The sequence below is a fragment of the Staurois parvus genome, unplaced genomic scaffold (assembly GCF_062004578.1).
Source record: "Staurois parvus isolate SC_StPar_1 unplaced genomic scaffold, SC_StPar_1.0 ptg000137l, whole genome shotgun sequence".
In the NCBI taxonomy this organism is placed as follows: Eukaryota; Metazoa; Chordata; class Amphibia; order Anura; family Ranidae; genus Staurois; species Staurois parvus.
The window spans coordinates 17346104-17373997 of record NW_028317933.1 but is presented as its reverse complement, the minus strand read 5'-3'; the positions used below and the strand labels follow the sequence as shown (position 1 = coordinate 17373997).

The 27894-nt window shown below is 40.9% G+C and overlaps 1 protein-coding gene across 2 annotated transcripts in view; it reads left to right on the top strand.

The window, feature by feature from the left end:
• ZNF335 (zinc finger protein 335) overlaps positions 1 to 27894 on the top strand; it is a 143855-nt gene that overhangs the window by 11693 nt on the left and 104268 nt on the right. Inside the window, exon 1 of one of the 2 annotated variants that reach the window (XM_089673433.1) lies at positions 15017 to 15111. The exons of the other annotated variant lie outside the window; for it this stretch is intronic. The gene's annotated coding sequence lies outside the window, so the exon portion shown is untranslated. Of the gene's footprint in view, positions 1 to 15016; positions 15112 to 27894 lie in introns of those variants that run through there. 2 annotated transcript variants of the gene reach the window in all.

The window sequence follows — 27894 nt, the reverse complement described above, 5'->3', positions numbered from 1 at the left end:
CTTTACAGTTCAGAAGTTCAGAGACAGGAAGGGGATAGGAAGACATTGCTGTAGTGAAGATGTCATCAGGATTCAGATCCCTGCACAACACATGCCATCCTTTATTACAGGTAAGTAATGGCATTCAAGCTGTAGTAATGGGACTAAACTCAGATTGATTCTCAACATGTGTAGCTGAAGCTTCTCAGTTTTATTTTCCCTTTCTCTGTGTAGCTCAGCTACTTCCTGCCATCATTGATTTAGCAAACTGCCAGCCTTCTAATTTCTGTAAACAGAGGTGGAAGAGGGGGGAGAAGAAAAGTGCAGGGTGGAGACTTGAAGGACTTTGCTGCTTCTGTTATGGAAGAATTGTTCCATAGTGCCTGCAATTTTTCTTGCTTCCAAACCATCCTCTGATTCAGCTATGCTGAATCGCGTACATTAGTAAAAGCAGCACATATTACACATTGTTAGGCATACAGTTAACCCTTTAATACACCTAGATGTTAACCCCTTCCCAGCCAGTGTCATTAGTACAGTGCACAGTATTAGCGCTGATTACTGTATTAATGTTACTATTGATGTTAGTGTCCCTCCCAGGCAGTGTCTGCTAGCGCCAGATTGTACGCCACACTATCACCATCCCACTATAAGAAGCTGATCACTGCCATTAACAGTATAGCGTCATAGCTGCGTAAATTCCAGTATATATACCATAGTCTGGAGACGCTATAACTTTCACACAAACCAATTAAAGCAGTAGTAAATTTGAGGAAAAAAAAGAAAAACTTTCCCTGAACGACAATGAGCAAATTGGTTCATGATTTGCTGGATTTTTTGCCTTCCTCTGGATCAACTGTGGGTATAGGATTAAAAAATTTTTTTCTATGGTTGAACTAGATGGATTTTTGTCTTTTTCAAACGGATTAACTATATAACTATAATATACTAGCACTTTATGAAAGACCTTTAAATGAAGCCCTCCAGTAGTGCGCTGAGGAGGCTTCCATCTTCACCTGGCATTCCTTCCGGGGTTGCAAGATTCGGCCACTTGACTGGCCGAACCGCAATTGCGGCACTCTTGCACGTGTGCGCGTGAGTCTTGGCTGCGGCACACGCGGATGACATTAAAATATCTCCTAAACGGTGTACGTTTAACGTAATTTTACCTACAGGTAAGCGTTATGATAAACTTACCTGAAGGTAAAAATAAAAAAAGGAGTTTTTATATCACTTTAATATACACTTACTGGGACATACAGGCGTACTTCGGTTTACGAACGCCTCGGTTAACGTAATTTTTGGTTCATGAATGAAAATCTATTGAAAATAATGGCTCGGTTTACAAATTTTTTTTGCAATACAAACGGATTAATTGGTCTTCAATGCATTTGTGATTTTTTTTTTTAATCATGTCCTGTACAGTGCTATGCCTTTAAAAATGCACTTTATAAAGAGTTTTGAACAGATAAGACTTTTTTCTGACCTCCGGAACGGATTTATTGGTTTTCAATGCATTTACGAATTTTTTTCGCAACACGAATGGATTAATTGGTTTTCAGTGCATTTACGAATTCATTTTTAATCATGTTCAAGTACAGCATTTATATTTTTAAAGTGCACTTTATAAAGAGTTTTGAACAGATAAAATACTTTTTTATAACTTTTTTCTGACCTTCGGAACGGATTAATTGGTTTTCAAAGCATTCCTATGGGAAACCGCGTTCCAGTTTACAAATTTTTCACAATGCGAAAAGTCCCATGGAACGACTTAAATTCGTAAACTGATGTACGCCTGTATATAATAAAAAATAATAAACCCAGTGATGATGCTGTAATGCACTGGTGACAGTATGTAAAAAAAAAAAAAAGTGCGAAAAAGAACATAAATGTGATTTAATTTCTTCATTTTCCAAAAAATGGAACAAAAAATTTTACTTAAACTCACCATACCTTTTACTAAATGCCTTGGACTATCCAAAAAGTCATTTGGGGGTATTGGTACTCTACTGGCATTTTAAGGCCTCCAGAAATGATATAGGCCATCAGTCCATCAGGATTGATCAATTTTCAAATACAGTATATACCATAGACTATGTAACTTTCACACAAACCAAACTATACACTTATTGGGATTTTTATATTGTAGTCAGAATGGTATTGACTTGTAAGAAAATTCTTGGCCGACAAAGGCAAACATACCTACACACTAGCGCAGCAGAAGAGGAAGTGTAGAGTCATTCTATGCTTCTGATCATGCGTGTTTTTTTCTATTCAATTATTTCCATTTGATTACTGTACTACAATTTTCTTATCGTGTGTAAGGGCCATTACGGGGGGGGGGGGGGGGGGGGCGGTAATGCAAAGTGCATGGGGCAAAAACTGCATAGGCAGTGGCAGTGGATGGTTGTGTACACATGCTGTGGCCACAAAGATTTACATTGCAGCATGGTAAAAATTATTCCCTGGTCACATTCAGTCACTGAACGCTACCCATTCCACCGAATGGGGCCGCTCCTCAACTGTGTACAGTGCACACAGTTGCAGCATGGTGGTGCAGGTTTTTAGGGGCATTAAATCAGGCAGTAAGGAAGCAATATGACACTTCCTCAAACGCCTCTGAAACGTGTACACTAATCCAATAGCAGCAGCGATCGCCCCAGTTGAAATTGCAACATAATCAACCTGCACTCACCTGCAGGCTCTGACATGTGGTGCTGGGAACCCTGCAGTGACAGGGAGGCAGAGAGGGAACTCCCTACTTCTGGGCACTTCTAGAAATGTAAACTTGCAGTCTGCAGCAAATTTAGAAAAAAAAACCTTCAGAAAGAGAACTGTTTAAACCCTTGGCGCCGGTGCCTCCCGTCCCTTTAAGGGTTTCAGAAGCCGGGAGGCGGGGCAGGGTTTTAGGGTCATGTGACTGCCGTGATTTGCTGTCACGGCGGTCACATGATCAGGAAAGGTCCCGATCGAAAGAGGAGATCGGAACCTTTCCGTGAGTATCGTATATGTGTGCTGGGTCCGCGCAGGGCGCGCTCTCCGCACATATGTTTTTCTTAATTGCACCAAATGTGCGGCCGCTCGGCGTCATGGCCCAGACGTTAATGACCTTCGGGTGCAGGTGGAGTAATCTTCAGCACTGCAGTTCTCTCTCTTTCTTGCCGCCTCTGCTGTGGAAGCCTGCTGCTGTGTGAAAAGGTTGAGTGCTGCTTTGTTTGTTTTGCGAACCCATTAGGGGGCATCCTGTTAGTCATGAAATGACCGGAGTTTAGTTAGTGGCTTTGATGAGCAGATGTTTATTTGCTTTATGGTATGGACTTGCTGTACAAAACCATACTGCATTGAAAACAGAGTTTGTTACCTTGCAGAATAAAAGTGCTGGGAAAACCAGCTCGGACCGTTCCAGGGTGTCCCTGTCTCGTGCATGGTTTACCACTGTCAGTAACAGACTTTTTTGTTCAATTTAATTTTATTGTAGCAAATATGTGAATGCGAACACACAGCCAGTAAAAAGATGGTACAAAACAGAATAATCTCATATATAAATCTTCAGGTATACAAAGTAAACCCAAAGATTAGGAACAAAACAAAGGGTATAGAGTATCATCTTTGAAATGGTTGTTGGTCGTAATATTAAGGTAAAGTTCCATTAAAAAAAAAGCTTTCAAATCTTCAAGTATTCAGAATAAGAAAATTATGTGTATGCTGTAAGGTAAAAGAAAGGAATCAAATGCAGAGAAACGTAGAGCACAGCGAGAGTGCTGGAGAGGGAGTAGACCAGGTTGACAAAGAGAGAAAGCATATTAACTCTGTCATGGCTCGTGAGAGATGGAAGATGTATCTCTCTTGGCCCAAGTTAAAAACTCAGATGAGTAGCAGAACACAGACCATGATGACCAGGTTTGTGAGAACTGTTCTTCCTTTCCTCCCCTTTAGGTCACTTATAGACTCTACCTCCGTGGCCCACTCCCCAAGAGAAGGTATGGTGGTAGATTTCAAGTGACGGGGAATGACTTCCCTAGCGGTGGACAAGAAGTATCAAAGAACATCTTTTTTTCAGGGATTTAAAAGGTCCAGGAAGCATCAACAGAAGGGCTACTTCAGGGGAGACTTGAATAAAAGTTGCCATCAGTTTACAATATAAATCAAAAATATGTTGCCATAAAGTCCTTGTATAGGGACAGTCCCACCAGACAGTTATAGACTTTTTCAACATATTTGAACTTTAGATCTTGATTCAAATAGTGCCTACAGATAAAGGAGAACAAGTGAAAATTTACATGGGGTATCTAAGTTAATAAAAATGCAGATTAGTCATATGGAAAAAAGTAAGTGCACCCCTTCAAATAACACATTTAAATCCATGTCATTTGCATCTGCTGTTCCAGATTAGATGCCAGTAATTAGAACGTGATAATGTGGAACTTTTCTTACTTAAACCTCAGACATCTAGGGTCTCTTTGCCATTGGTATGTGTGTTTTCATCATGCCAAGATCAATAGAGCTGTCCAAGACCCTCAGAAAGAAGGTTGTGGATGCCTATTAGTCTGGCAGGGGATTTATAAAGAAGTCAATCATTCCACTGTAGGGAAAATAATCTACAAATGATTAGATTTCAAACAAATGTTAATTTGTCGTGGACTGGCTGGCCCAGCAGATTTAACCCAAGAGCTGGTCGTTTGATGCTAAAAGAACCAAGAGCCCAAGAGTTTTCAGGTAATTCTTGCAACAGTTGGGGTCAAAGTGCACACATCTAAAATCAGAAAGAGATGATGCCTGATCAACCTGCATGAGAGGTGTGCAAAGGCAATTCCTTTGCTGTCCTCAAAGAACATTTCAGCAAGATTAGAGATTGCCATTGGACTCACGGTCAAAGACCAGGTCACTGGAACAATGCACTGAAGACTGGTTAATCAAAGAGTTTTCTAGTCGCAGTAATAGTATACATGTATGCTGCAAAAAAAGATAGTATTTCAGAAGAGCAACCTCATACTATGATGCAGGGTAGTGGAAATGTTATGCTTTGGGGTTGCTTTGCTGCTTCAAGATTTTTTGAAGCTCGCAGTCATCAATGTAACTATACATTCTGTATCAAAGTATGCTTGATGAGAATGTAAGTCCACCAGTCCAAAGGGTTGAAGTTGAACTGGAAATTAGTCTTTCAACTCGTTAATGATCCTGAAGCACACTAGCAAATCCATTAGTTTTTGGCTGAAAAAGAAGAAACTGTCCTAGCCAAAGCCCTGCATTGATTCCCATTGAAATTATGTAGGGGGATTTTGAAATAGGTGCCTCATGCAAGGAAAACCTTAAATGTCTTGCAACTAAAGACATTTTCACGGTGAAGTGGTCAAAAATGTCATGAGACTTATGGGTAGTATACAAAATGCCTACAGGATATCATGGGAATGCAGACCGCGCCTTTTCTCACTCTCCTGAATACCAAATATATAACTATCTAAATAAAAACACACAATATTTAATGGCAAAATTTTAGCCGCAGCACTTTTTTGATTTAAATAAATAAACAATAACAAATACTTTAAATAATTAATAATCAAGTTTATACTTTTCTTATCAAATAACAATCAAATAGCTCAGCCGTTAAGGACTCGAGCGCAAACTAAATAAACATAATAACAGTCCCCCCTTTAAATGTAAAGGGTGACAATACCACATAACGTGCCTTGTGACAAAAAAGGGGAGGGGGGGGAGCTTGTTGCACTGACACTGATCAGCTGGCAATCTCCCGCCAACGGAACTCCTTTATATAATGAGCCCCACTGTTCTAGAACTTTCCACTAGTCATGTGACCTTCTGGAATTTTCTCCCAGGTCACCTGCTACTTGTTTTCCTGACCAAACTCTCTTTAAAATTTAAAGGCGCAGTAACCTTCTATTTTTGTAGCAGTAGGGCTTTGTTACACTGGTTTGCCTTAAACATCTTGTGCTATATGCAGATAATGTAGATAGCTGATGTGTGATAAACACCAAACTAAACAGATATCCCACAGACATTGGAACAATGGTTAATATTGGCTAATAAAGCTTAACCCCTTCACGCCTAAAGGTAAAACAAATCTAAATGCCTAAGCACAATTTTGCAATGTTGACATGTGTTAGTAAAACCGTACATATCATCACAACTACTTTGTACATCCATGTGAATTATACCGCGTTTTTTTCAGGTCAAATTGGGCTTTCAGTTGGTGGTAAATGGGAATGGATATCTCCTGATTTTTTTTTTATTATCAAAGGAAAACTGGCCCAAAATAGTAAAAAAAAAAATTTATTTAGCTGTGTGTTTCTTGTTACTACCATAACCTACCACCAAAGAACAACCCAAAATAAATTCTCCAGCTCTTGACGATCACAGCGATACCATATATGTGTATGTTATTTGTTGTTTGTACCCGTAGTACAGCCCAGAAACAATAGTGCGCATTTTGTTTTTGTCTTTTCTTTTTTTTTCCCTAAAACACACTGACATTGACAATAACTGACACTGATACCAAATTTTTTTAAACCCTGACCTTTGACCCTGACCTTTTGACCGTAACCTTTGACCTTGACCCAAAAAATAACCCTGGCACTGAACTAGATCAAACCTTGATCTAGGTATTTTTTCTTTAGTTTTTTCTTTTATTTTTTAATATTTATTTATTTTATCTTTTTTTTGTTTTGTTTTTACAAACATTTTATTTTCTCTCTATGCCTGGAGTTATAGAGATACAATGTATCTCTCTTCTCCATTCATAGAGAGAGAAAAAAAATAAGGGGGCTGGGCTGCACAGTGACTGATCACTGTGATAGCCAATCAGAGACTATCACAGCGATCATGTGACCCGAAATCGGGAGTCCCAGGTCCCGATCATTAGAACAGGTCCCGGGGCTCCCAGTGACACTGCGGTCTTTGTGCTGGGAGCATGCAGTGCGGCACGCTCCCAGCACAAAGACAGGTATGCAAATATGCGGCCCCAGAGAAAAAAGCCCATTTCTGTGAGGCCGCATATTTGTTTGACGGCGGTGTCAAGGGGTTAAAGTGGTTCTAAAGTCAGAATGTTTTTTTAAAAAGCCTTCTATGTGCAGCTTGCCCCCTTATACTTACCCGAGCCCCATCTCGGGACAGCAATGTGCATGACAGCCGAAGCTCTCCCTGTCTCTCTCTCTCTTTTTTGGCTCACACAGCAGCAGGGGCCATTGGCTCCTTTTGATGTCATTTACAGACAGTGAACCAATGAGTAGAGAGCAAGAGTCACACTCTGTGTGTGAATTGGCAATGTCCGTTCACAGGAGCATGGCGTAAGAGGTGCACCGGGAGTACTTGGCAGGGGAGAGAAGCCAGGACTGCCAGCAGGGGATCCAAAAAGAAGTGGATCCGGGTTGCTTTGTACAAAACCATTGCACAGAGCATGTAAGTATGACATGTTTATTGTGTTTTTTTTTTTTTTTTATTACAATCTTTTAGAACCACTTAAATCTTAATAAGTTCTGTTCTGGGCCACGGAGCCAGGAGACTTTGTAGAGCTGTTGGAGGGAAAAATTCTCCATTCCTAGGTCCTTCTCTGACCTGGTAGCCAAACCTCATTTTTATTCTAGGCTCTCCACAGGCTTTTATAACCTGACCTATGTGTGTGAAACAGCTTGGAGCTGCCATAACACTAAAATCCACTGGACTTGTCTGGGTTTGGCAGTTGCCAGGAGAACGGTACTTGCCTGACTGCATTGTGCCAAGTATAAAGTTTGGTGGGGGGGTGGGGGTTATGGTGTGGATTTGTTTTTCAGGGATTGAGCTTGGCCCCTTAGTTCCAGTGAAGGGAACTCATAAGGTGTCATCATACCAAGACATTTTGGACAATTTCATGCTCCCAACTTTGTGGGAACAGTTTGGGGATGGCCCCTTCCTGTTCTAACATGACTGCGCACCAGGGCATAAAGCAAGGTCCATAAAGACATGGATGAGCAAGTTTGGGGTGGAGGAACTTGACTGGCCTGCACATAGTCCTGACCTCAACCCAGTAGAACATGTTTGGGATGAATTAGAGCGGAGATTGTGAGCCAGGCCTTCTTGTCCGACATCAGTGCCTGACCTCACAAATGCGCTTCTGGAAGAATGGTCAAACATTCCCATAGACACACTCCTAAACCTTGTGGACAGCCTTCCCAGAAGAAGAGTTGAAGCTGTTATAGCTGCAAAGGTGGGCCAACTCAATATTGAACCCTACAGACTAAAACTGGGATGCCATAAAGGTCATGTGCATATAAAGGCAGGCGTCCCAATACTTTTGGCAGTATAGTGCATTTAACAAGGCAAACATTAGATTTTGATCCAAATCGTGCTTATAGAAAAAGTTGTATACTTGAACAAATGACCCATAAAATTGACATGATGTATTCGTTTTCATGATCTAAATGAACAAAGATGCAAATAATTCATATGGAATAGTAAGTAAACCTTTTCATATAACACATTTAAATCCATGTAATTATAATCTGCTGTTCCAGATTAGATGCCAATGATTAGAACTTCCTTAGGGAGTAAGCAGGTAGAAGATGTCTTATTTAAACCTCAGACATTTAGAATCTGGTGTTCTCTTTGCTATGGACACGTGTTTTTTCATCATGTTATGGTCATTATAGCTCTCCAAGGCCCTCAGAAAGGAGGATATGGATGCCTATTAGTCTTGCAGGGGATTTATAAAGAAACAAATCATTCCACTGTAAGGAAAATAACCTACAAATGATTTCAAACAACTGCTAATTTGTTCAGGCCTGGCTGGTCCAGCAAATTCAACCCAAGAGCTGACCATTTGATGCTAAAAGAAATGTTCAAAAGGCCCCTGAGTATTCAGATAATTCCCGTAACAGTTGGGGTCAAAGTGCATGCATCTATAATCAGAAAGAGATTGTTCCAAAACAATCTGCATGATAATTTTTTCAGCAAAGCTGTCCACAAGGAACATTTGACCAAGATTACAGTCTGCCATTGGGCTCATAGGGAAAGACAAAGCCTACTGGAACATTGCATTGAAGATTGATCAATCAAAGAGAATTATCTCGTTACAGTAACAGTATACATGTTTGTTACAAACCAAAGACAGTATTTCAGGAGAAGAACCTCATACCAACTGTAATGCATGCTGATGAAAATGTTATGTTTTAGGGTTGCTTTACTGTTTCAGGATCTAGGAAGCCTGAAGTCATGAAGTCAACTATACATTCTACATTTTATCAAAGTGTGCTTGATAAGAATGTGAAGCCAGCTGTCCAAAACTGGATATAAGTCTGAACACCATATTGATCCAAAGCACACTAGCAAATCCACCAGGGGTTGGCTCAAAAAGAAGAAACTGCCCCAGTCATAACTCTGTATTGATTCCCATTGAAATTATGGAGGGAGGTTTTGGTTCATGCAAGGAAACCCACAAATGTCTTGCAACTGAAGAAAGTTTGCATTATGGAAAATTTCAGGAGACTGATGGGCAGTTATACAAACTGCCTACAGGAAGTAATTTCTGCTACAGGGAGCAATGCCAGTTTTTGATGCCAAGGATGTACTTCATTTTTTTCACAGTACACTATTTTATTGAATTAAATTTTTGTTCAATAAATGACTGAAAAGGCACAATGTTATTGCGTTCTTATTCAGGTAAATCACCTTTATCTGTATGCACTGTTTGAATAAAATTCCTGTTCAAGAAAATCAACAATTGCTGGTTGCAAAAATCAACTATTTCTGTGGGGTGTACTTATTTTTTCATATGACTTTATGTGTATGCATATACAGTATCTCACAGAAGTGAGTACACCCCTCACATTTTTGGAAATATTTTATTCTATCTTTTCATGTGACAACACTGAAAAAATGACACTTTGCTACAATGTGACGTAGTGAGTGTACAGCTTGTATAACAGTGTAAATTTTCTGTCCCCTCAAAATAACTCAACACACAGCCATTAATGTCTAAATCGCTGGCAACAAAAGTGAGTACACCCCTAAGTGAAAATGTCCAAATTGGGCCCAAGATGTCAATATTTTGTGTGGCCACCATTATTTTCCAGCACTGCCTTAACCCTCTTGGGCATGGAGTTCACCAGAGCTTCACAGGTTGCCACTGGAGTTCTCTTCCACTCCTCCATGATGACATCACGCAGCTCGTGAATGTTAGAGATCTTGCGCTCCTCCACCTTACATTTGAGGATGCCCATAGATGCTCTATTGGGGTTAGGTCTGGAGACATGCTTGGCCAGTCCATCACCTTTACCCTCAGTTTCTTTAGCAAGGCAGTGGTCATCTTGGAGGTGTGTTTGGGGTCGTTATCATGTTGGAATACTGCCCTGCGGCCCAGTCTCCAAAGGGAGGGGATCATGCTCTGCTTCAGTATGTCACAGTATTGGCATTCATGGTTCCCTCAATGAACTGTAGCTTCCCAGTGCCAGCAGCAATCATGCAATCCCAGACCATGACACTCCCACCACCATGCTTGACTGTAGGCAAGACACACTTGTCTTTGTACTCCTCACCTGGTTGTCACCACATATGCTTAACACCATCTGAACCAAAAAGGGGCAGCACAGTGGCTAAATGGTTGCCACTTCCGCCTGGCAGTACTAGGGTCGCTGGTTCAAATCCCGACCATGGCACCACCTGCCTGGAGTTTGCATGTTCTCCCTGTGCCTGCGAGGGTTTCCCCCGGGTACTCTGGTTTCCTCCCACTCTCCAAAGACATGCTGGTAGGTTAATTGGCTCCTGTCTAAATTGGCCCTAATATGTGTATGTATGGATGTGAGTTAGGGACCTTAGATTGTACGCTCCTTGAGGGTTAGGGACTGATGTGAATGTACAATGTATGTAAAGCGCTGTGTAAATTAACGACGCTATATAAGTACCTGATATAAATAAATAAAATCAGACCACATGACATGGTTCCAGTAATCCATGTCCTTAGTCTGCTTGTCTTCAGCAAACTGTTTGTAGGCTTTCTTGTGCATCATCTTTAGAAGAGGCTTCCTTCTGGGACGACAGCCATGCAGACCAATTTGATGCAGTGTTCGGCGTATAGTCTGAGCACTGACAGGCTGACCCCTCCACCCCTTCAACCTCTGCAGCAATGCTGGCAGCACTCATACGTCTATTTCCCAAAGACAACCTCTGGATATGACGCTGAGCATGTGCACTCAACTTCTTCGGTTGACCATGGTGAGACCTGTTCTGAGTGGAACCTGTCCTGTTAAACCGCTGTATGGTCTTGGCCACCGTGCTGCAGCTCAGTTTCAGGGTCTTGGCAATCATCTTATAGCCTAGGCCATCTTTATGTAGAGCAACAATTCTTTTTTTCAGATCCTCAGAGAGTTCTTTGCCATAAGGTGCCATGTTGAACTTCCAGTGACCAGTATGAGAGAGTGAGAGCGATAACACCAAATTTAACACACCTGCTCCCCATTCACACCTGAGACCTTGTAACACTAACGAGTCACATGACACCGGGGAGGGAAAATGGCTAATTGGGCCCAATATGGACATTTTCACTTAGGGGTGTACTCACATTTGCTGCCAGCAGTTTAGACATTAATGGCTGTGTGTTGAGTTATTTTGAGGGGACAGCAATATTATGCTGTTATACAAGCTGTACACTCACTACGTCACATTGTAGCAAAGTGTCATTTCTTTAGTGTTGTCACATGAAAAGATAGAATCAAATATTTACAAAAATGTGAGGGGTGGACTCATTTCTGGGAGATACTGTATGTGTGTATATATGTATGTGTGTATATATGTATGTGTATATATATATATATATATATATATATATACACACACATTTGTATGCAATGCTCTACTGTTTACATTTCCTGCATAAGGGAAAAGTCACGTCAAATTAGTTAGCAAAATAGTATTTTCCTAAGGCTTGTTATACATATGGCACCCTCTAAAGAGCAATCTGCGGTAGACTGCTTTTTAGAAGGTGTTTGACAGGTGGTGTAGAGGTGTTATGTCGCCTCCTCATTGCCATTTTTTTTCTTTAAAAGCCCGCACAACTGCAACAAAACTGCTTGCATTGCACACAGTTGCAGCATGGCCCCATTAGGTTGGGGGGAAGAATTTTTCCTCTCCATTGTGGTCACAACATATGTAGACCCCCCCATCTGTTGCCTTTGCAGCTTAAGGGGGAACCGTTGAGGGTAGGGGTTAAAACACGTCTCAGCCGCATGTGTTTGTCACTCGAATCCCCCCACCCTCAACCACAAATGTAAACCTAGCCTAAGGCTGGCCATACACTATACGATTTTCTGTTCAATTTCTGCCCAATTTCCTTTAGATTTACCTTCAGCTATTTAGTGCAAGGGCGTGCCTAATTGGATACAATTGAAAGTGTTGTTTAGGTTTGACCTCATATTATATGTTTTTTGGTAAATCTAAAGCAATTTTCTAAAGAAAATTGTATAATGTATGGTCAGCCTTAGGCAGGACATAAATTATGCAATTTTTTTCCCTCCACCACGGGTTGAAGGAGTAAAAAATGGCTTAATTCCCCCATCAACGCAGTCATTGTTGATGGGGGATTCCCTCCCGCAGCACTATTGTGTTCTGCCGTCAGGGAGCCTTCCCTGCCACCAGAACATAATGATTAGTGTTGCCGGCTACAGCTAGCATCACTAATTGTTTGGGAAAACCCCAAAAGGCTGATTGTACACAAGTTGATTGAAATTCGCCGGGTCCCTGCTGAACCAGCCAAATTTCGATCCATATATGTCCAGCTTAAGAAACAATTTTTGGTTGAATGATAGAAACACCTAAAGCAATTTCTTACTGAGTCATTCTTGGTATCCGTGTAATGAATATCCACTTAAGGACCAGGCTTTTTCTGGCACTTTTTGTTCACATGTAACAATCGGGTTTTTTTTTTTTAGAAAATTACTTAGAACCCCTAGAGATTAAATTGGTGGGTTCTACAATTTTTTATGTCATGTGGTATTTGTTCAGTGGTTTTCAAACGCAATTTAAAAAAAATAAACGTTTTTTAATTTGAATGGAAAGAAACACAATGCAATTTTTGTAAAATATAAAGGATAATGTTATGGCGAGTAAATAGATACCAAACATGTCACGCTTTAAAATTGCGTGCAACGGCGACAAATTATATAAATTTAAATCTCCATAGGCACTGATTTAATAGCTGTTATAGGTTACTACTTTACATTTACAGAGGGGGTCTGGTGCTAGAATTACCGCCCATGACCTAACGTTCGCAGTGATACTTCACATGTGTGGGACAATCGCTGTTTTCATGCGTGCGGGACCAGCTCATGCATTTGGCTTTGCATGCAAACCAGTGGTGTATTTAGGATTTGTGCTGCCCTAGGCAACAACAAAAGCGCCCCCCCCGCAGAGATAGCCTGATGTTAACCAACAACACCCCTCCCCAAGAGAGCCTTTCATTACCACTGCCCCCAATACACCAGCAACCATCTGCCACGGTGAGACAGAGAAAGACACTCGCCTTCACAGCTCTGGACATCCCTGGAAACAAGAATGGGGTAGTGCATACACCGTAATGAAACTCGCAGCCTCTCTCGGAACCCACCAGGTCCCCATGCCGCGTGTGTCCCTTCTTCTGTCCCTTCTTCAGAGATGAAGTGCTGCTCCCCCCTGAAAAATGCCGCCCTAGGCAAATGCCTTGTTTGCCTTGTGGTAAATACACCCCTGATGCAAACACGGAGGGGACGGAGGCACTTTCCTTTATTTAATTTTATTTTAATTTTTTGATTACTTTTATTTCTGTCACAAATAATGTAAACATCGCTGGTGACAGCAGTAGGCATGTGACAGATACACTTTATGGAGGGATCTGGGGTCAATAAGACCCCAAATCCCTCCTCTGCCCTTAAAAGCATTCACTCACACTAAGATCGGTGTGATTGAATGCTTTAGTTTTTTAAAAATGGCGCTGATTTGTTTGAGTAAACTGGAAATTATGTCAGGTCATCGCTTCTGGTTTACTATTTAATGGAGCCGAGCATAACCGATCGGGTCTTTGTTCGGTTCTGTGGCTAGGCAGTGTCGGCTGGTCAATCGGGACTCCTGGAGGGATGAGAGATCCCAGGAAAATGGCAGAAGGTGGTGGTGGGGGGGTCTCCTCCTGCTGCTTGTAATAGCGATCGAACTGGTTCATAAGCGGCAGACTTGTGAATCAGCAGTGACAATGCCGATAGCCATACCCGCTGCAACATCTTGTCACCCCACTCTAGTATGAACAGGCACATAGTGACAACTCTGCTCTGAATTCAAGAGCAGGGCAGCATTGTTGTCACACCTTTCAGGAAGCTGTATTAGGTGGACTTCACTGGCAGAAAAAAGTGGAGATGTCCTTTTAATTAGGTGCCCCAATGTATATATATTTTAATGTGAGACCATAATCCCTATTTTATTGTAAACAGCCTGAGCAGAGTGTGTTGATATGCAAAGGAGATTAATTTATTGCGAAGAGCCTTATCAGTGTGTGTTAGTACGTTTTTCTATGTATAGCTTTTAGATTGTAATTATCTATGTACACGGGGGGGGGGCAGCCTTTTTGTTTCTCTTACTCACCGCTGATTGGAAACAATAGAATCGGTGCACTATTGATGGGTAGACAGGTACCATATGATGTAGCTGGTTTTTTTTTTAAATTTATGGCAAGAAAGATATTTTTTTTATTGGAAAAAAAAGCTAAGATTTGGTAATAATGATACGTGCCTGCTTGTTGTGTGTTGTATGAATTCTAATGATAAGCCCATTTTGATCAAAGATCACCTTTGTGAAACAAAAGTAAATGAAACGCTAAGTCTACCCACCACTATTAATTGTAGGTTGCATGTTCAGTGTCTTACCGGCTTTTCAGAAAATCCAGAAATTGACAGTGATTTATGTAGCTCAACGTTGAACGTAACAGTGGAGAAAATTGATCTGACTGGGTAAAGCTACATCTTGGCAAGCATGCATGTTTATACCAAAGGAGGTAGGAGGGGGAACATGCGTGAGAACCTCTGGTGCCAGCTTAGATTTGTGAGATGACGACAAGGGACTTTTGGGAATGTCCGATTTAACCAACATGGTTGATCACTCCACTTAGGTTGATTGGAGAAATTTGGTGTGAGTATTCTCACCTAATCAGTGGATGATTATTTTATATCTATGGCCACCTTTAGGATTTTAAATGAAAAATTTAGCGAGTTTTGTCATTTTTTATTTATGTTTATTAATTATTTCAAATAATTTGATTATTTGTTTAAAATCTTTGTCCTACAAATAGTTAGTCCCCGTTCACACCAGAACACAGCGAACCTGTGTTCCCTGTGTGTATCCTGAACCATGTACAAAACGCACTGCAGTTGCTATCTGCAGCAGGTGTCAGTGTGAAGTTAACGACACCTCAAAAGCAGAATGCGTTTGCCTGCATCGTATCACATGGTACAGGAATACCATGCTATCTGGTTGCAGTGTGTTTCCAAAAGTAGTGCACAACTATTAGGGGCTGATGCACTTCTTTTTCTGTGGTCCTGTGCAATTCAAAATGATTGGGCTCAGACTGCACCACCATGTACTGCATGTGAATTGCAAAGGAATACACAGGGCAAGCCTAGTGTAAACTGGGACTTGATACAGGTGCAGACTTTTTCAGTAATTGTTGTTATCCTGGATAAATAGAATATTTATGTGGGTCATTCCTAAGGGTGTCCCTCTGAATTAAGTCTGTCTAATCTGAGATGAGGCTCAATTCATAAAGCTATAAGAATGGCTGAAAATAAGTACTGTTTTGGCTGATAAAAGAGGTGCTTGTGATTTGAGCTTGGTATTTAGGTCAATTAGCTGTACAGCTGTACAAAAAGAGCCTCTGGGTCTCCTCCTCTTGGAGTGGTGGTAAAAATGTAAAAAAAAATAAAGGAAAAAAAAAATATACATATACATACATACAAACACACATATCATATATTATATGTATATATATATATATATATATATATATATATACACACACACACACACACAAACAAGCGCACACACACATGTATGTGTATGTGTGTGTATATATATATATATATATATATATATAATGTGTGTATGTGTGTGTGTATATATATATATATATATATATATACACACACACGTATGTACGTACCTACAAACACACATATAATATATATATGTATACACAAACAAGGGCACACGTGTGTGTGTGTGTGTATATATATATATATATATATATATATATATGAGACACATTTTATTTTTGCCTAATTAAAAAGGGAGAACATTTAATTTTTGGTCACTAAGCAGAAACAAATACAAAACATATGTGAATAAAAAGAAAAAAAAACATACACTGCCTTTAAATCTGAAGGATAGCTTTGAAACACATTCCCCCCCCCCCCCCCCCCAACTTAAAGCTGATCTCCAGCCTTACTCACAACCTTGCGCTCCTCTCCTGTACTGAAATTGCTAATTTCCCTGCACACTGTGAACTTTTCACAGTGTGCAAAAGAGGTTGCAGTATTTCAGATAGAGCCTGCCTTGTTTTCTAGCTGGAGGATAACCAACATCATCAAGCTCTTACCTCCTGAGCTTGACAGTTCTGGCCCTCCTATTTCATTCGCTGCCTTTCAGTTTTTTCAATCATGGAGGCTCAGCATCACCTACAGCATTTTTCATGCAAATGTAGCCTACCTAGGAATGCTCACTCCTTCAGACTGACATCCAGGCATATGGATACTCCACCCAAGAGCCAACTACTTTATCAGGACTGAGACAGGGTGGTGTGATGTTTTCAGGAAGTTATGTACAGCACCTGCTGGCACCTCCCACCAAGCATTATTTGCCTGCATTGCATAGAGAAGTACAGAGGCCCAGTGATGAGATCACTGGGTTTAAAATATGGTACATATTGAAAGTTGAAAGGTTTTATTTAAAAATGTCTTTAGCAGATTGATTGGGGGAGGGACCATGGATATAAGCAGATGAAAACTTAGCAATAGGACTCTTAGGACACACAGGCTCTATACAAGTGTACTGGCATATATCCTAGAACAGTCATGTATATGGATAGCTGTACAGAGCACCTGGGCTTCCCGGATCTAGTGATGTCACTTCCACTAAAACAAGGTATTTAATGAAAAGTGTTTTTTGGACATTTCAGTAGCATGTTGGTGGGGGGAGATCAAAAAGGAGGAAACAGGAAAGTAAAAATATGTGTTTTTTTTTTTTTTTTAAACTTCAACTTAAAGTGATATTAAAGGTTCAATTGTTATTTGTCTTCTGCAGTCCCTTGCTGGCACTCCTGGCTCCCCTCTTGAGCAAGCTGCTTACTGGGGGGGTACTCATGCAAATTCGATCCCTTTGACACACATAGTGTAGCTCAGCCCTGCCTCCTGATCCCTCGTCACTGGATTTGACTGACAGAAGTGGAAGCCAATGGCTTCCGCTGCTCTCACTGATTCCAGTGGGGAGGGAGAGAAAAAGTTTTTTTACCCTAATGCATTAGAGTAAAACTCCTTTAGCCTTTACAACCACTTTAAATACTACATACCCCTAAATATTTTCACTTTTTACATAAGAGCAGCATTCTGTGCTGCAGTGGAAGTGTGTTGAATGATACTGGCTATCATTCAACCAGGACATTTGGCGGCATCCACTGGCAGACAAGAGGTACTGCAGGGGACCACTGTGGATTGAAGTTGAGTATTGTAGCAATGTTTCCTTTTTTCCTTGTTTTTGGGGTGTTTTTTTTGTTTTTTTTATATTGTGCTGGGCTGAATATTTTTTCTCTTACGTTACGTTTAGGCGTATTCTGTTTTTTATGTTTTAGACTGTTGATAAGATATACATTATATTTATACAGAACATTGTAGAAAAGTATAAAGTAATTTTGCCAACTACCTACCCCTCTCTTTGCAGTTTGTGATGCGTAATTAGAAGCTAGAAGATATATGAATGTCAGACCATCTTGAGGGTGTTACAAAAATAATTCCAAATAAATTTAGCATTTCCGATTTATTTGAATGAATTCTATTTGTGTTGTAGGAGGGCAAAAGAAACATACTATAAAATGATGACGAAAAGATTGCCTTTGTTCTAGAACTGCTTCATTTTCATGTTTTCTAAAAATAAATATGATAAAGATGGATGTGAAAGCATTATCTTTCGATTTCTTTATTTTATGAGATGCAGTTTCTACAAATTGTATCAGTTATTAGACTGTTAATTTGCATCATTAGCTGTAGTTTAAATATAATGGGAGAGATTTGTCAACTTTGCCGCACAGCGAGGCAGTGAATACTGCAGCACTGATACATTTTATGAGACAGATTTGTTATAGGATCACAGCTTGATTAATAAATTCTTCCATCTGGTGCTCAAAAGTACCGCTGCACCAATATAGAACATGCCCCTGACCACGTATTAGCAATGGGTGTGTGATTTAAAGGATAAGTGCACTTATTATGCACTTTTGGGTACATAATAAATATACTTCACTGTCAAAGGAAGAACATATTAAAATACCTCTTATAACAAAAAACTGGTTGGCTTGAAGCACCCGAGCTTTGAATTCCGTGCTGTGACTCTGTTCTCTTTATGCCTTTCCATAGCACAGGGTTGGAATAAGGAGAGATGGAGTTGAGATATAGGGAGGCAGGGTGTGCGATCAGCTGTCTCATGGTGACAACTGACAAGTCTGAAACAAAGCCCACCTCCCAAATGCATGGTAGGGGTGGAAGTATAGTATCCAAGACTATGAGACTCCACAGCCCAGTGGTTCTACATTAGCTTTTATTTTTCACAAGCTATACTGATACAGTTGCAAGAAAAAGTATGTGAACCCCTTGGGATTACGTGGAGTTTTGCATGATTTGGGCACAAAATGTGCTCTGAACGTCATCTAAGTCACAACAATAGAAGAACACAGTCTGCTGAACATAATACTACACAAACATTAGATGTTGCCATGGTTTAATTGCACATAACATGTAAACATTCACAGTGCAGGGAGGAAAAAGTATGTGAACCTTTGGACTTAATAACTGGTTGACCCTCCTTTGGGAGCAATAACCTCAACCAAACGTTTCCTGTAGTTGCAGATCAGACCTGCACAACGATCTGGAGTAATTTTGGACCACTCCTCTTCACAAAACTGTTTCATTGTAGCAATATTCTTTGGATGTCTGGTGTGAATCGCTCTCTTAAGGTCATGCCACAGCATTTCAATCGGGTTGAGGTCAGGACTCTGACTGGGCTACTCCAGAAGGCGTATTCTGTGCTGTTGCAGCCATTGTTTTGTTGAATTACTTGTATGCTTTGGGTCATTGTCCTGTTGCATCACCTATCCTCTGCGGAGCTTCAGTTGGCGGACAGATGGTCGTACGTTTTCCTGCAAAATGTCTTGATCAACTCTGGAATTCATTTTCCCATCAATGACAACAATCCGTCCAGGCCCTGAGGCAGCAAAGCAGCCCCAAACCATGATGCTCCCTCCGCCATGTTTTACAGTGGGGATGAGGTTTTGATGTTGGTGTGCTGTGCCTTTTTTTCTCCACACATAGTGTTGTGTGTTCTTCCCAAACAACTCAATCTTGGTTTCATCTGTCCACAGTATATTTTGCCAGTAGTGCTGTGGAACATCCAGGTGCTCTTTTGCAAACTTCAAACGTGCTGCAATATTCTTTTTGGACAGCAATGGCTTCCTCCGTGGTGTCCTCCCATGTACTCTATTCTTGTTTAATGTTTTCCTTATTGTAGATGTGTCAACAAAAATGTTAGCATGTGCCAGAGATTTATGTAGGTCTTTAGCTGACACTCTGGGATTCTTCTTTACCTCATGCAGCATTCTGCGCTGTGCTCTTGCAGTCATTTTTACAGGACGACCAAGCCTAGGGAGAGTAGCAACAGTGCTAAACTTTCTCCATTTGTAGACAGTCTGTCTTACCATGGACATATGAACATCAAGGCTTTTGAAGATACTTTTGTAACCCTTTCCAGCTTCATGCAAGTCAACAATTCTTGATCGTAGGTCTTCTGAGAGCTCTTTTCTGCAAGGCATGGTTCACATCAGACAGTGCTTCTTGAAACCAGTAAACCCAAAACAGGTGTGTGTTTTTTAAGGGCAGGACAGCTGTCAGCAACACATCCAATATCATCACACTGATTGGAGTCAAGGTTGGCTCACTCCTGGCTCCAATTAGCTCTGGGAGAAGTCATTAAGCTAGGGCGTCAAATACTTTTTCCTCCCTGCACTGTGAATGTTTACATGTTATGTGCAATTAAACCATGGCAACATCTAATTTTTGTGTAGTATTATGTTCAGCAGACTGTGTTCTTTTATTGTTGTGACTTAGATGACGTTCAGAGCACATTTTATGCCCAATTCATGCAAAACTCCACGTAATCCCAAGGGGTTCACATACTTTTTCTTGCAACTGTAGGTCTATACTTTGTCTGTGAATAATACATCAATAAATAATAATACAAGAATTGTGGTAGGAGGCATTGAAAACTTGCAGTTGAGCCACGTTTTTAGCATTCCCATCTCCAGCTTCCCCCTCCCTTTTAACCACTTGTCCTCCAGAGGATTTACCCCCCTTCCTGACCAGGCCATTTTTTGCGATACAGCGCTGCATTACTTTAACTGACAATTGCGGTCGTGCAACGCTGCACCCAAATGAAATTTAGGCCCCTTTTTTCCCACAAATAGAGCTTTTTTTGGTGGTATTTGTTCACCTGTGCTGTTTTTTATTTTTTGTGCTATAAACCAAAAAAGATAGACAATTTTGAGAAAGAAAAACAATATTTTTTACTTTTTGCTATTAAACATGTCCGGTAAAAAAAATTAAAAAATCAAATTTCGTCATAAGTTTAGGCCAAAATGTACTCTGCTACATGTCTTTGCTAAAAAAAAAAAAATCCAAATACGTGTTAATTAATTGGTTTACGTGAGTGAAAGTTATAGTGTTTACAAATGGTGTTTTTTTTTTTTTACTAGTAATTGCTTACTGCGGGACTGCGATGGGCATTCTGACAAGGAGGGGAACGGACTTGGTGTCACTGACATCCCCAGTGAAACCAATACAGTGATCAGTGCTAATAAAAAGCACTGACACTGTACTAATGACACTGGGCAGAAAGGGGTTAACATCTGGGGCGATCAAAGGGTTAACTGTGTGCTGTTTCACTATGTTTGCTGTGTGTGTGCTTCACTGTAAGCTCACTGCTTTGTATGGCTCTGCTATGCAGAGCCATAAGAAGCAATGTGCAGGAGCTGACAGGGGAATAATCTGTGTTATACCCAGGTCTCTCCCCCGTCAGAGACTCGGCGATCACTGGGTGCCAGCGTGGAATCACCGGCCAGGACCCAGTGATTGACAGTCGAGGTCGCGAATGGCGGCACGGATAGGGCACTTGCACGCCCCATACCCGGAACTTCAAAATCACATATATATACGTGATTTTGTGCATCCATGCCACCCTGTAGCAGTATTTCTACGTACTCTGTGTTGACCCCTAAACAAAAGGAGTGGTTAACCATGCAGTACGGGCACAGCTCCATTGCACAGGAAAAATATTTTTTTCCCCAGAATTGGGCTTTTAAGGCAGCAAACGGGATGTTAACATGCTGTGTTTGCAATGCTTTGCGGTGCACTTTTGAGGCATATACGGGTTTAAAACGGGCAGTGGGGACATGTCATATCAGCCCCTGGCGACAGACAGTGGCCTGTGAAACACGTCTCAAAAGCGATCTGAGCATGGTTCCTTTTTCAGAGGGGCAACAACTTGGCCGCATGTCTAAACCTACTCTTATTTTCACTTAGTGATCCTTCCAGTAAAACACTTCCTGTCCTAGGGTGACAAAGCTCTCACTGCACTGTGTCTATGGAGGAGCAATGTTGTAACTCTAGTACAGGACTATAGAGCACCGTCCACTCCAGGGTGGATTTGATTTAAATCAAACTGATTTAAATCACGATTTAAATCACTAGTCAGTAAGGCTTGATTTAAATCCTAGTTTTCTACATAAAGACTAATTCTTGCTGGTATAACTTTAATATGCAAGTAGATGAAGATTTTTAGAATAACAACTTTTCATATTAGTTTTTTTATTCCCAGTTTAATAGGTTAATCATTCATATTTGGACAACTTTTCTGTTGTACTTCGGAAGGAGAAAAATAATCATTACCTTAATAATAACAATTTAAATAGATTTATTCAACTGAAACAATAACATTCCAGCATATGTGATTTGCTTAAACAAACATCCATGTTTGTTAACTAATTTGGCTAAACAAAATCTATATATTTTAAGAAACTTAGACTGTCGGCCCCTTCCTCCTCACACTTAGTTTCACTTTCTTCTTGTGCAGATCTATTCCACTCCAAACAATCAGAAAAATATTGTTTCTATTCTATTCACTGAACTTCTTGAAACTTAGCACGGAAGGGGTTGATTCTGTATTCATAGGTTTGTAGAAGTTAGGATTAAGGTCTTTTTCTTAACTCTGTTCATGTTATAACATTTTTGCTGTGAAGAAGAGGCATGTGATCTCCGCTGAGTCAAATTCAGTTTTGAGAACTGCAAAAGTAAACCAAGCATCTGTGATAATATCTTGTAGGCAGAGAAACTGCCCAATAATCTTACAAAAACCTCTGGAAGAGCATGACATTGTGAATGGATTCATGGAATTTATTTACCAAAAAATTAAACATATACAGCCTTATTCTACATAATTGAAAAATGAATCTTTATTTCATGATGGAATAACCTTTGGATGGTAATATATTTTTGACAAAAAGCATTTTATTTAAAAAAATCCGATTTAAATCAAAAAAATCCAATTTAAATCAAAAAAATCCTATTTTTTTTTTATTTTTTTTAAATCATTGATTTTTATCCACCCTGGTTCCCTCTGCTCTTGTCCATAACCTTGCAGGGAGGAGTTCAGTAGTCAACAGGGAGCTGAAAATGCTTCCATACCAAAACAATTTTAATGGTATATTAAAACAGATCAAAAGGGAGCAAATAAGAGTTTTCTATTTTAGGGTTTACATGCAGTATAAGGCAGGCTGCTTATTCTGTGCTGCCTCTCTAGTTACCCCCACTGTACTCAGGGAATTCTTTGTCATGCATTAAAGATGAATTAGAAATCCAAGGTCCCACTTATCTGGAAGTCTTGCCCTCCAAAAACCATTTGAAGGAAATAAGAATCAGAAACAACCCCTGACCCTGTCTTTCGGCCACTTACTGAAAGCACCTTTGAAGCCATTGTGCCTCGCCGCTGCCTCCTGAGAAATCCCACAAGAATACCTTCTGCACTGTAGGCATTCTCAGGGAATGCTTGCTTTAGTCTGAATTTTGACCTAATAGGCAGTTTGTAAGCATATTGAAAGAATTGAATTATTCCAAACATTATTATTATAATATTACATAATGCCCTGTAAAAAGACTGAATTTGCTAGTCAAGGGATCATTACATAACAGCAAAGCATTTCATTATTGCTTAAATGGTAAAAACAGGAAAGTATTTCAGAACAGTGTGACTGTCATTGGTGTCTAAATACAGAACCGCGCTATTGCTACAATTCCATTAAGTCTTTAAAGGTTGCCCAAGTGATATGTAAAATAAAGTGAGAACATATTAAAATACTCCTTACAGAAAACTGGTTGGCTTACAAAACCCAAACTTTGAATTTCCTGCAGCGGCCCTGTTCTCTTAATTCATACCTTCCCATAGAATGGAGTTGGAATATGAAGAAATGGAGTTTGGATATGGGGAGATGGGGTGTAATGAGCTGTTTTATGGTGAAAAATGACAAGTCTGACACAGAGTACGTCTCCCTGTATCCCAAATACATGGTAGGGGTGGAAGAGAATTGAAGCCATATTATAATATTCAAGACTTCAAGGCTCCACAGTCCAGTGGCTCTACACTGGCTTTTATTTTCCAGGAGCTATATTGAAAGGTCTGTACATAGGCTATAGATAATTTAAAGTGTTTATAAACCTTAAAAACATAACGGGGTGGATTTTCTAAAGGCAAATAGACTGTGAACTTTGCAATTGCAGTTGCACTCATGTTCCCCAGACCTTAGTAAATGTGGTAAAGCTTCACTTTGTAAAGAATCCTGCAAGGAAAAATAGAAACAAACAAATCATTGGTAACACAATACGTCACCATGGATTGAAATCCTGCAGCGCCTGCATGGTCCCCCTCCTTAAGAAAGCACATGTAGAGGCCCATATGAAGTTTGCTGATGAACATCTAAATGATTCAGAGAAGGATTGGAAAAAAGTGCTGTGGTCAGATCAGACCAAAATTAAGCTCTTTGGGATTAACTCGACTTGCCATGTTTGGTGGAAGAAAATTGCTGACTATGACCCTAAGGACACCATCCCTACAGTCAAGCATGGAGGTGGAAACATTGTGTTTTGGGGCTGTTTCTCTGCTAAAGGTACAGGTCAACTTTGCTGCATTGAAGGGCCAATGGACGGTACCATGGATTGTAAAATCTTGGATGAGAACCTTCTTCCTGCAGCCAGAACACTGAAGATGGTCGTGGATGGTTCTTTCAGCATTACAATGACCCAAAACATACTGCCAAGGCAACAAAGGAGTGGCCCAAAAGAAGCACATTAAGGAATTTATGGAGGGAACTGAAACTTCGAGTTGCCAAACAGCCAGGAAACCTTAGGGATTTAGAGAAGTGTGGACCAAAACCCTCCTGAGATATGTGCAAACCTGGTAATCAACTACAAGAAGCATCTTACCTCTGTGCTTGCCAACAAGGGTTTCTCCACCAAGTACCAAGTCATGTTTTGCTTGGGGATCAAATACTTATTTTACTCACTGAACTGCAACTCATTTGAAACATTTGTATCGTGTTTTTTCTGGATTTGTGGTTGATATTCTGCCTTTATCATTTAAAATATACCTATAATAAAAATGATAGACTCTTCATTTCTTTATAAGTGGGCAAATTTACAAAATCTGCAAGGGATCAAATACCGTATTTTCCGGCGTATAAGACGACTTTTTACCCCTTGAAAATCTTCTCAAAAGTCGGGGATCGTCTTATACGCCGGTATACGGCATGCTGACACTTTTTAGGGGGAGGCGCAGTGCTGCCGCCACCCCCCCTCCCTTCCAAGGGACACTAAGTACAGGGCTGGGCAGGGGCTGCTGTCTCTTACCTGGCTCCGGTCCCACGATGATCCGGTCCAGGAAGCGCGGCTGCTCCTTCATTCGGTTCGGCCACTGGATGTTCGCACGGCTGCTCGGCTCCGCCTCCTCACCGGTGATTGGCCGCCAGAACTGTAGCTCAGGAAAGGCACACAGGTGGCCAATCACCGGCGAGGAGGCGGAGCCGAGCGGCCCCGCGAAAATCGAGTGAAGGAGCGGCAGGTAAGTGCGCCATCCAGAGGTGCTGCTGCAACCACATATGCTGGCTGCAGCAGGACCATACTGGAACAGGGGCCAGCAAGTGTCATTGGTAGGAATAGTGCCCCATCATTGGTGTCACTGATACCAATGATGGGGCATTATTCCTCCCACTGACACCAACGATGGGGCACTTTCCCCCCCCCCCCCCCACTAACACCAACGATGGGGCACTATTCCTCCCCCCCCCACTGACACCAATGATGGGGCACTATTCCTCCCCCCCCACTGACACCAACGATGGGGCACTTTTCCTCCCCCCACTGACACCAATGATGGGGCACTATTCCCCCCCCCCCCACTGACACCAATGATGGGGCACTATTCCACCCCCCACTGACACCAATGATGGGACACTATTCCTCCCACTAACACCAATGTTGGGACACTATTCCTCCCACTGACACCAATGATGGGGCACTATTCCTCCCACTGACACCAATGATGGGGCACTATTCCTCCCACTGATACCAATGATGGGGCATTATTCCTCCCACTGATACCAATGATGGGACACTATTCCTGCCACTGACACCAATGATGGGGCATGATTCTTCCCACTGGTGTGCATTGGAAGAGGGGTAGTCTTATACGGCGAGTATAGCCTAAACACTACATTTTAACAGGAAAAGTAGGGGGTCGTCTTATACGCCCAGTTGTCTTATACGCTGGAAAATACGGTAATTATTTTCCCTACTGTAGACTGTGCAGATGCACTAATTTTCCCCAGAGCTTGGTAAATGTAGTAAAGCTCTGGTTATTTCCATTATTCAATCATGTGCAAGCAAAAATGCTTTTCTCTTTATTTTACTTGCACCTGATTGGGTATTCTTTACAAAGTGAAGCATTACCACATTTATATTTACTAAGAACAAATAGTGCAACTGCACTTGCAAAGTGCACAATCTAGTTTACTTTAGTAAATCGCTCTCATAGAAAACATGCAGTTGAGCCATGTTTTTAGCACTCCATTAAGCTGTAAAGGCTGCAGATAGGGGTGTTCACATGCTGCTGTCATAATGCTTTGCGATGCGCTGATGTGGCATATATAGGTTTAAAACAGGCAGTGGGGAGGGGTCTTATTGCCTCCCCACCACATGTCAAACGCCTCTGAAAGGCAATCTGAAGGTGAATAACTTTTCAGGAGGCAATTTAGCCACATGTCTAACCCTAGTCATATTTCATTCTAGTGATCGTGCCAGTAACTCACTTCCTGTCCTAGGATGACAAAGCTCACTCACTGCGCTGTATCTAACACGTCTCAAAAGCGATCTGAGCATGGTTCCTTTTTCAGAGGGGCAACAACTTGGCCGCATGTCTAAACCTACTCTTATTTTCACTTAGTGATCCTTCCAGTAAAACACTTCCTGTCCTAGGGTGACAAAGCTCTCACTGCACTGTATCTATGGCGGAGCAATGTTGTCACCCTAGTACAGGACTATAGAGCACTGTCCCTGCTCTTCTCCATAACCTTGCAGGGAGGCATTCAGTTGTCCACAGAGAGTCTCTAAAAATATCACTGCAACTCAGGCAAAGAGCAAAGAAAGTTCTCAACTGACAAGATTTCTAACAAAATTAAATTTTTTTTGCAATTATTGAACAGATATAACAAAACAATTTCAATGGTACAGTGGATATAAAAAGTCTACACACCCCTGTTAAAATGCCACGTTTCTGTGATGTAAAGAAATGAAACAAAGATAAATCATTTCAGAACTTTTTTCACCTTTAATGTGACCTATAAACTGTACAACTCAATTGAACAACAAACTGAAATCTTTTAGGTGGAGGGAAGTAGAAATAAAAAACTAAAATAATATGGTTGCATAAGTGTGCACACCCTTAAACTAATAGTTTGTTGAAGCGCCTTTTGATTTTATTACAGCACACAGTCTTTTGGGGTATGAGTTTATCTGCATGTCAGCATGACACATCTTGACTTGGCATTATTTGCCCACTCTTCCTTGCAAAAACACTCCAAATCTGTCAGATTGCGAGGGCATTTCCTCTGCACAGCCCTCTTCAGATCAGCCCACAGATTTTCAATCGGATTCAGGTCTGGGCTCTGGGTGGGCCATTCCAAAACTTTAATCTTCTGGTGAAGTCATTCCTTTGTTGATTTGGATGTATGCTTTGGGTCGTCATGCTGAAAGATGAGGTTCCTATTCATGTGCCGCTTTCTAGCAAAAGCCTGAAGGTTTTGTGCCAATTTTGACTGGTATTTGGAACTGTTCATAATTCCCTCTACCTTGACTAAGGCCCCAGTTCCAGCTGAAGAAAAACAGCCCCAAAGCATGATGCCGCCACCACCATGCTTCACTGTGGGTATGGTGTTCTTTTGGTGATATGCAGTGTTGTTTTTGTGCCATACGTATCTTTTGGAATTATGGCCAAAATGTTCAACCTTGGTTTCATTAGACCATAACTCATTTTCCTACATGCTTTTGAGAGACTTCA